The sequence below is a fragment of the Mugil cephalus genome, chromosome 18 (genome assembly GCF_022458985.1).
Source record: "Mugil cephalus isolate CIBA_MC_2020 chromosome 18, CIBA_Mcephalus_1.1, whole genome shotgun sequence".
Classification (NCBI taxonomy): Eukaryota; Metazoa; Chordata; class Actinopteri; order Mugiliformes; family Mugilidae; genus Mugil; species Mugil cephalus.
The window spans coordinates 23,420,234-23,430,293 of record NC_061787.1 but is presented as its reverse complement, the minus strand read 5'-3'; the positions used below and the strand labels follow the sequence as shown (position 1 = coordinate 23,430,293).

General features: G+C 46.6%; 2 non-coding genes and 1 pseudogene across 2 annotated transcripts; all 3 read right to left on the bottom strand.

Annotated features, from left to right (window-relative positions):
* Nucleotides 1-3,514: 3,514 nt before the first annotated feature.
* LOC124996090 lies at nucleotides 3,515-3,698 on the bottom strand. The gene has a single exon (XR_007110807.1). It is a non-coding gene; the product is annotated as a U2 spliceosomal RNA (small nuclear RNA).
* A 5,616-nt stretch (nucleotides 3,699-9,314) lies between these two features.
* LOC124996074 lies at nucleotides 9,315-9,478 on the bottom strand. Its single transcript, XR_007110795.1, has one exon. It is a non-coding gene; the product is annotated as a U1 spliceosomal RNA (small nuclear RNA).
* A 402-nt stretch (nucleotides 9,479-9,880) lies between these two features.
* LOC124996093 lies at nucleotides 9,881-10,060 on the bottom strand (annotated as a pseudogene).

The following is a 10,060-nucleotide window of genomic DNA, read 5'->3' as shown; positions in this document are numbered from 1 at the left end:
GTGTCTTTCGGGGTTGATTGTAGAGCAATATTTAAAAAAGAGACCTCATTGGGTGAATCGGAGGGGAAGATTCTTGACCCACCAGAAGAATCTTCAGAAGAATCTTCTGATGCGGTCTCAACCCTTCCCCTCTTCTCTGAGTTTTCAAGAGACTCAGAGGACAATTCTGATGCAAGCCTCTTAGAAGGTTGGGCATCGGGGAGGGGTTCATCTTGGCTTTCTTGATTGTCATGTCCACCAGTGGGTCCACCCTCCACCTGACCCATCTCCTCTGTTTCAGTGCTAGTCGGTGGGGGTGGACCATGCCCCTCCCCTTCTTCCACATCTCCACCAATGACGGGTTTTGGCGGGAGATTTGAAATTTCCGGCTCCGCCCCTTCAATCAGCTCTGTCACCGTCTCTCTCCTTCCGCCATTTTGTACCATAGTCCTTTTGTTTTGTCAGTTTCAACTTGTTGGCAAAAGATTTTGGGCAATCTCTGAACAGGTGGTCTCCCTCTCCACAGAGATTGCACTTTCTGCCATTGGTGCACTCCTCAAAGGTGTGCCCAATTTCTCTACATTTCCCACAAACGATTTTATCACATGCCTCTACCAGGTGCCCATGCTCACCACACTTGCGGCAGAGCTTGGGCTGTCCCTGGTAGTGGATATAGCCCCTGTTTTCACCAAGAACTATCATTGATGGTAGATGTTTCAGGCCCTGGAAGCCCTGGGGGTCCTGCCATTGTTGAATGGGTACCCTCCAGGCACAGTTCCAGATGCCGTCCTCATCCTTAACCTTGGTAGCCTGGCCTTTAACAGTGCAAAATCTTCCCAGCCATGAGCAAATGTCCTCAGCATTTACTGTTTCATTGAACATTCTAACAATAACCGTTTTCAGGCTATTATCAGTCAGTTTCTCCACATTAAAAGCCGAGAACTGGGATTTCACATTTTCGTACCTTATCCAAAAGTCACGGAGTAACAATGCTGAACAGAAGCTTACGTCAAAGCCCTTGTTAAATAGGTGATACAGTGAGGTCATCTCGGAACTAAAGCTTGTTAGATTCCGTGAGAAGTCAAGTCTTGACATCCCCAGTGTTTCATCAACTCTTTCGAAGAGATCGACACTGTGTGCTCGTGTGCGGTAGCGGGCGACATTTGGAGGCCACGCTTGGGTCAAACAGCTATAAAGTTTAACAACAATGGATAAAACATAACAATAAATACAAATTATGCAAAACTTCCTGTGTGCAACACGCAAAATGAATACTTTTCCTAGGATGCGCTGTAATAAACAGATACCTTCAATAGACAAAGTTGTGCAATGATGTTCTCCATAATCGTTGGCGTAAAGCTTATGTACAGAGACAATCACTGTTCACACCAGGAGCGATCGCAGACTTACCAAAAGCCGAGAAGATACAAAGAATTACTCGCAAACTGTCCTTGTGAAAGCAATATGTAATCGTAACCTCACTCTTATCCGTGGTGAGTGTCCAAGAACGTCTACTAGACAAAGTTGTGCAAGATTAGTCTACCAATAACGTTGGCGTAACAGCATGTCCAGCTCACTTCTCAGCACCTGAGGCGTCGAGTTTCCAAAGGCGGACATACTCGCAAAGGTTGACGATAGATGTCCAGTCTCACACATTCACCTGGGGTAGAACGCGCTGTATTGCGCGGGAAAGTCTACCCATACCAGTTTATAAGTACCTGCTGTCTCCATCCAGCTGGGGGTGTCAGCTCCTACAAACGTGCAGCGATGGTGCTTACATCTACGCCTTAGCAAAGCCAGTCCGCAGTCCCCCCACTACCAGAAATGGCGTGGGTGGCACAAGTCGCAGGCGGGGGAGTCTGTCCCTGACACACCGTGCAGACTGATGGTGCTGACAATCTACGCCTTAGCAAAGCCAGGTCATACAGGTGCGTGTAGCCATCTGCTACGCTGCTGTTGTCCGGAACTCCGGTCGGTTTCTATTCCGTATTTGAACGAGATGAAGATGGCGAGCCTCGTTCTCAAATTGTGTCATAGGTGGTTGTTTACTGGTGAGGAGGTAGACAATAAAGATATGGCGTGCTTTTGTTTCCTTTGGCTGGATAATCAGGGTAACCGGCTGTAGCAGCATATAATTATGCGGCTGGGCGTGGCCAGGAGTCAATTATGATGGGGTCGTGGATAAAAGAGCGGCCCCTCCTACGCCTCCTCCCTCTGTCTCCCGCTGGCGTAATTTCTGGGACGTCCTGTGTGGCTGCAACAGGTAACTCCGGGGGCCGCGTACGTTTTTGCCAGTTTTGTATTTGCGGGAGCCTTAACTATTTCTCTTGAAAAGAGAATAGCACTCTTGTGCTGTGACAAAGGGGCTGTGGGTGGATTCTGGCTCCATGTGGTCTCCTTGTCTGGTGCGTATCCTTTCTCGTTGTGCTGGATCTCTCGTTATCAGTAGTTTAATGTAGTGTGGTCACAGGTAAATGCTGGTAGCGGCTCGCTGCTCTTGCCTCGTCTCACTGGTTGCATGAACAGGTGCTGTACCATAAGGTATGTATTTCGTTCTTTCTGAGTCTAACCTGTCCTGTGGGGGGAGCGATCGGGTATTTAATTTCCTTTTTTGTTTAAGTAGGATCAAGTCCATCACCTCCATTGGCTCCCTTCCGTCTGCATGACCTCTGCTGCTTTGTCCTGCTTCAAGTTCCTGTCCGTCCGTGCAGCTGTTTCCCGGCTCGGGTTTGGCTGGCTCCGGCGTGCTGCGGTGCTTTGCTGCCGTCCGTCCTATTGCGCTTGTCGCCCACCTGTGGTTGGTTCGTTCGCCTTCGCCGCGGCTCGTAGCAGCCCGTTCTCGGTTGCCAGCGTCCGCTCTTTTTTTAGTGAGGGTTTCGTGACCCCTTTTATCTGGTTCACACTTTTGGATTTCGTTTTTCATTCAATTCCGATTGTGTTCAATTGATGCTGGCGATTTGATTTGTATTAGCAGTTTTATCATTTCATCTGGTGATATTTTAACTTTGTATATTTGCTGATTATATTTGGTGCTTTTCTTTTTGTTTCAGGGGCTGACGGCCTGTAGTGGTGTGGGTGATCGTAGGAGATCCTCCTGTCTGCTGTGCCGTTTCCAGGGATGTGGGTCGTTCACGGGTGTGCTCTTTTCACGTGTGTCTGACTTTTGTTTTTGCATTTTCTTTTGTTTGGATCCTTTGTATTAATAAAATATTATTGTGACTAATTTCATGGGCCACGTCTCTTGCTTGCCGAGCAACGGACCTGTATTGTGTAAAACCGAAGATCTGGTAATAGTAATGTCCTTAGGGTGAGTACCTGAGGTGGCGTTGTCTGGCAACAAGTATACTGATTTCAGTGTAAAATAACTAAGTACAATTTATTAGCCCTACCGCCCCGCCACAAGACCAAGAAACTCTGTGTAAAGATACAGCCACTGAAGAAGTCCTACGAGGCGAGCGCATCCGGCTTCTTCTTCCAGAGTCAGCCAAGTTGTACGCAGAGCTTACCAAGCCGTTCTTGTTTGTTGACACGTGTAGAGGAGTGCACCGCTCCCGGAGGTACTGCAATACCAGGTCGATGCGTGGAGTGGAGAGAGCAAGCCCTTGCTCCATCTCCCAAACCCAAAAATCAACTTAATATATGGTCCTCGGATAGAGGACGTATCAGATATTAAACTGATAAGAACAGATTTTTTTTTTTTTTTTTTTTATTAAAATTATTTATTGATACAAAATGCTTTGAGTCATCGGTTCACATCACACACACATTGCATTAATTTCAGTTAAGATAACATAAATATGTTTTTAAAACATTTTGTGTATATTCTCTTTTGTACAGAAGCGGAGTGAGTCCTTAAATAAGTCTACTCATTTCGCTCCCCGAAACAGGAGGTCTCTCGGTATCCTGTCCTGGTGCACAGAGGAGATCCCCACCCTGTTGCTCCTTCCCACCTTCCACTCCCGGAGGGCCAGGCCGCCGCTGCTTTGACCTTTTCCCGTGTGACTCTGGCTCCTTCTTCCGAATAGGCACAGAGGCGATTCTTCTTTGTGGCTGTGTCCTTGGCTTGCCGCCTGCAACTCCGGCAGCTTTGGCCGTTGCTGCAGCCATCCGGATCACAGCCACGGGGGGGATCTGCATGTGCCTTCTTACCAGCAAGTTTCTGGAGGTCCACATGGCGTCTTTGATGGCGGCTAGGGCGAGCCACTGCTTGGCAAACTCTTCTTTACTCTGTGATTTATTGTCATGGCTCACCCCATACAGCACCAGCTGGGCTGTAAGGACCTCCCTTGCTGGCAAGTACGGGAAATTTAAGGAGCCAGCCATTGCCCACAGGTCTTCGGCAGCGCTGCACTCCCAGAGCAAGTGCCTCACCGTCTCAGGTGCGCCACAACCCGGTCGGGGGCAGGTTGAGTTTCTTGCCATGCCCCGGGAGTGCATGACGGACCTGACCGGGAGGATCTCATGTGCCACCATCCATGACAGGTCCCGGAGTCTGTTTGGGAGAGCGGGATGGTTTACATTGCGCCAAACTGTGGAGGGCTCGCCGAGTGCAAGCCCGCGCAGTGGATTCACTGGCTCTCGTTCCTGCACAAAAGAGATGACATGGCGATGGTTACAGAAAAGCTGTAGTTCTTCACCCTCTAGGTTAAAATGCTTTAAAAACATTTGAATAAAAGCATATGCAGGACGTAGGTTAAAAGACACAGGTGTTTTTAAGTCTTTGGGTAGAATTTTCAGTCTTCTGAGGTAGGTCCCCATCCAGAATCTTGTCATCGCCGCTGTCTTGAGATTCCTGGATGGGTCTGTGGCATTTGCAATATGGAGTGAAGTGTATCTGCTTCCGAGAAACAGACGTAAGTCAGGTACTCCCTTGCCTCCTTTTTCCTTTGTGTTTCTTCATTTGGTGTCTCCTCAGTCTTTCCCCATTTTGATCCCCATATGAAGTAAAAAATGGCCCGATCTAGATTTAAAAGCACATTTCTAGGCGGGGGTAAAAACAGAACTGATTAGTAAAAGTAAGGGTAAAATCACAGCTTTAATGATTAAAACCTTCCCTTCTATCGTCAGTCCTCTAAGTCCCCAAAATCCTAGTCTTTGTCTAACTTTCCCTACCACGTCTGTCCAATTTGCATTCCCTCCTCCCTCCCTGTCAAATTTTATACCCAATATTTTCTGGTTTTCCTGTGTCTGAGTCACATCGAGTCCTGTTTTCTCTTGTCTGCGTCCATGCTCCGTAAAATTGTGCTTGAGTTTTTTCTCTGTTCAGTCTTGAGCCAGAGGCTTGTCCAAACCAGTCTGTCAAGTCTAGAGTCCTGTTCACAGATAAAAGGTCAGTGCATAAAATGTTTATGTCGTCCATGTACAAAATGCACTTGGTGGTGAGTCCCCCGCTTCCCGGAATTCCCACTCCATTGATTCTTTTGTCCCTTCTCAAGATCTGTGCCAATGGTTCTATACAAACCACATAGAGAGGGCAGATAACGGACAGCCCTGACGGACACCGCAGTTAATATCGACTGCTTTTGTAAGATGCCCATTAACTAGAAATCTGCTGCTAATCCCCCGGTACAACAGTCCCACCCACGTTATAAACCTCTCTGGGAAGCCCATTTTTTGCAGTACCCTAAAAAGGTACTGGTGCGAGACTCGATCAAAGGCTTTCTCAAAGTCTAAATTAGGACTACTAGCCGAATGTTTCTGTCTCTCGCGTAACAGATGGTGTCTCGGATCAGTACCAGGCCGTCTGTGATCCTCCTCCCCGGTATGGCACAGACTTGATCCGGGTGAATCAAGTCCTCTAAAACCATGCTCATCCGTGTCGCTAAAAGTTTGTTAAAAAGTTTACAGTCAGAGTTTAAGAGCGTGATTGGTCTCCAGTTCTTCAGGTCCGTTTTGTCTTTGTCTTTGTGGAGGAGTGTCACTGCCCCTACTCTAAAACTGTCAGGTAAAAGGTCCAGCCGTTCAAAGTCTTTAAAACAACAAGCAGGTCAGGTACTAAAATGTCCCAGAACGTTTGATAAAATTCACAGGGAAGTCCGTCAGGGCCTGGGGACTTCCCTCTCTTAAAACTCAAGATAGCCTTGTTTAACTCTTCAAGGGTAAAATCTTGGGTTAAAATCACACTGTCTGTAACTGTCCCGGTCAATAAAATCTAAAACTTCAGTCATTGTATCATTCTCAACAGCTTTTTCCTTGTATAGATTTTCATAGAATTTGATGACAACCTGCTGGGCCCCATCTGAAGTGCTTGCCAGGCTACCATCCGCCCCCCTCAGTTTTAGGACATTCCCTCCCTTGTTCATTATTTTTTTAAAAAAGTATCTCCTACATTTTTCTCCTTCTTCTATTTCTTGTTCTTTACTTCGAAGAATAATTCCTTTACTTTGGATTTCTGCCAAATTTGACATTTCTGTTTTCACTTGCTTTATTTCATCATTAAAATTGAACCCATGTTTATTTAATTCAAAATACCGTTGAAGTCGTTTTTGCAGTCCCATCATGCATCTGTTTTCTTTGTACTTTTTTCTTTTCCCTGCTCGTCTAAAAAAAGTCTGGGTCCTCCCTTTAACCATTTCCCACCAGTGTGCTCGTGAGTTGTATAAGTCCTGAAGGGTCTGCCACTCTCTATATTGCTCCCTATACCGACTAACTATGTCTTTGTCTTCTAGGAGGGAGCAATTGAGTTTCCACAGACCTCTTCCTGGTGTCGCACCCAAAGTGAGTGATAATGTGCAAGATAGCATGTGGTGATCAGAAAAGAAGACAGGTGTCAATGTAGCATCCGTGGGTGCACAGTCCCTGGTGAACAAATAATCTATGCGAGAGGCTCTGGCGCCGTCACCACTGAACCAGGTGAAGCCCTCCTCTCTTGGATGCATGATTTTAAAACAGTCCTGTAGTTTAAAAACGTCACACATCGTCTTTAATAAAACCGACGTCTTGTCCGTTTTAAAATCGTCTCCTGCTCCTCTTCTATCCCCTTTGCTTAAAATGCAGTTAAAAATCACCCCCTAAAATCAATGGTTTTCGACCCAGCATGTGGGACTGCAAGTCTTCCAAAAGGTCATACCTGTCATTTCTTTCATTAAAACCATAAATATTAAGAAGGTTAAAATCCTGTCCCATAAAAGTCAAATGTGCTAAAAGCGCCCTACCGTCTTTCACCACCGTGCTGCCCTTCACCAGAATGTGAGGATTGTTGATTAAAATGGCCACTCCATCATTTCTGTTGTAATTTGACCCGCTCCATATTGATTTCCCTGACCATATGCCCACCCATTGTGTGTAGTGTTTAAAAAACGGTATGCAACATTCCTGTAATAAAAACACATCTGACTTAAAAGAACTAAGAAATGATAAAACACTCTGTGCTCTAACTCTCGACTTTACACTTCTCACATTTATGGTTGAGAAGGTAATTGCCATGAGTATTGTTAAAATAAACAGGTTTGACATTTTAAAAGACTAAAATGTTATGACGAGTGGTTTTGAACTAAAACACAGTGTTAGTTAATTTCTTGTGAATGGAGCTCCTCCTTCACTTCCACAGACTGAGAGTGAAGTGGTTGAGCCCCATTCCCCCGTCGACGTCTAGGTGGGGGCCGTTGCTGCAATGTTGCGTTTAGCTTTGTGTCTTTCGGGGTTGATTGTAGAGCAATATTTAAAAAAGAGACCTCATTGGGTGAATCGGAGGGGAAGATTCTTGACCCACCAGAAGAATCTTCAGAAGAATCTTCTGATGCGGTCTCAACCCTTCCCCTCTTCTCTGAGTTTTCAAGAGACTCAGAGGACAATTCTGATGCAAGCCTCTTAGAAGGTTGGGCATCGGGGAGGGGTTCATCTTGGCTTTCTTGATTGTCATGTCCACCAGTGGGTCCACCCTCCACCTGACCCATCTCCTCTGTTTCAGTGCTAGTCGGTGGGGGTGGACCATGCCCCTCCCCTTCTTCCACATCTCCACCAATGACGGGTTTTGGCGGGAGATTTGAAATTTCCGGCTCCGCCCCTTCAATCAGCTCTGTCACCGTCTCTCTCATTCCGCCATTTTGTACCATGTCCTTTTGTTTTGTCAGTTTCAACTTGTTGGCAAAAGATTTTGGGCAATCTCTGAACAGGTGGTCTCCCTCTCCACAGAGATTGCACTTTCTGCCATTGGTGCACTCCTCAAAGGTGTGCCCAATTTCTCTACATTTCCCACAAACGATTTTATCACATGCCTCTACCAGGTGCCCATGCTCACCACACTGCGGCAGAGCTTGGGCTGTCCCTGGTAGTGGATATAGCCCCTGTTTTCACCAAGAACTATCATTGATGGTAGATGTTTCAGGCCCTGGAAGCCCTGGGGGTCCTGCCATTGTTGAATGGGTACCCTCCAGGCACAGTTCCAGATGCCGTCCTCATCCTTAACCTTGGTAGCCTGGCCTTTAACAGTGCAAAATCTTCCCAGCCATGAGCAAATGTCCTCAGCATTTACTGTTTCATTGAACATTCTAACAATAACCGTTTTCAGGCTATTATCAGTCAGTTTCTCCACATTAAAAGCCGAGAACTGGGATTTCACATTTTCGTACCTTATCCAAAAGTCACGGAGTAACAATGCTGAACAGAAGCTTACGTCAAAGCCCTTGTTAAAGGGTAAGGTCAGAATACAGTTGAGGTCATCTGCGGTAAACTTCAAGGTCTTTTGTATTAGATTCCGTGAGAAGTCAAGTCTTGACATCCCCACGTGTTTTCCATCAACCTCCTTCGAAGAGAAGCGGACACTGTGGTGCCTCCGTGTGCCGGCATAGCTGGCCGACATTTTGGAGGCACCACCAGCTTGGGGTGCTAAAAAACAGCTATAAAATGTTTCTAACAAACAACTGGATTAAAACAATAAAACCAATAAATAACAATAAATTAGTGCAAAACTTACCTTGTGTGCAAAAGACGCAAGAAAATGAACTACTTTATCCGTAAGGATGCAGCTGTAATAAACAGATGAACCCTTAAAATAGACAAAGTTGTGCAATGATGTTCTCCAAAACGTTGGCGTAAAGCTATGTCACAGAGACAATCACTTTCACCACCCTGAGGAGCGATCGCAGTCTTAGCCAAAAGGCCGAGAAGCGATACTCGCAAAGGCTTGGACAATATGTGTCCCGTCTCCACACCCTCACTCTCACTCGTGGTTTGGTCCCAGAACGTCAGCTGGGATATGTGCGCGGGGAAAGCTAAACCACTATATCCTGTTTTTATCCAGCTCATCCTTCTGTCTCTCTCTCGCTCTGTGCGTGTGTGTCCCAGGCGGTCTACTGAAAGCGTTGCAGGAGTAAGATTTACAGTCTACACATCATCAGGGGAGAGCGCGAACGCAGTCCCCCACTGCCAGAAATTATGCAGTCGAGATTCCCACATTTGGGGAATTCGCAGGGGTCAGCACGACCTGGAGTGCAATGGCGAGCCTCGCCCTGGGTGAACCGCCTTTTTGATCACGGTATCTCCCCTGCCAGGTAAGTATGAGTGGCACAAGTCGCAGGCGAAGGAGTCTGTCCCTGACACACCGTGCAGACTGATGGTGCTGACAATCTACGCCTTAGCAAAGCCAGGTCATACAGGTGCGTGTAGCCATCTGCTACGCTGCTGTTGTCCGGAACTCCGGTCGGTTTCTATTCCGTATTTGAACGAGATGAAGATGGCGAGCCTAGTTCTCAAATTGTGTCATAGGTGGTTGTTTACTGGTGAGGAGGTAGACAATAAAGATATGGCGTGCTTTTGTTTCCATTGGCTGGGTAATCAGGGTACCGGCCAAGAAACTCTGTGTAAAAATAAAAGCCACTGAAGAAGTCCTTTCGAGGCGAGCGCAAACCGGCTTTTCTTCCAGAGCTTACCAAGCCGTTCTTGTTTGTTGACACGTGTAGGGGGGTGCAAACCCCTCCCGGAGGTACTGCAAAAACCTGGTCAAAGCTTTGGGGTGGAGAGAGCAAGCCCTTGCTCCATCTCCCAAACCCAAAAACAACTTATATATGGTCCCGATAGGGGGACCCTATCAGATATTAAACTGATAAGAACAGATTTTTTTTTTTTTTTTTATTAAAATTAT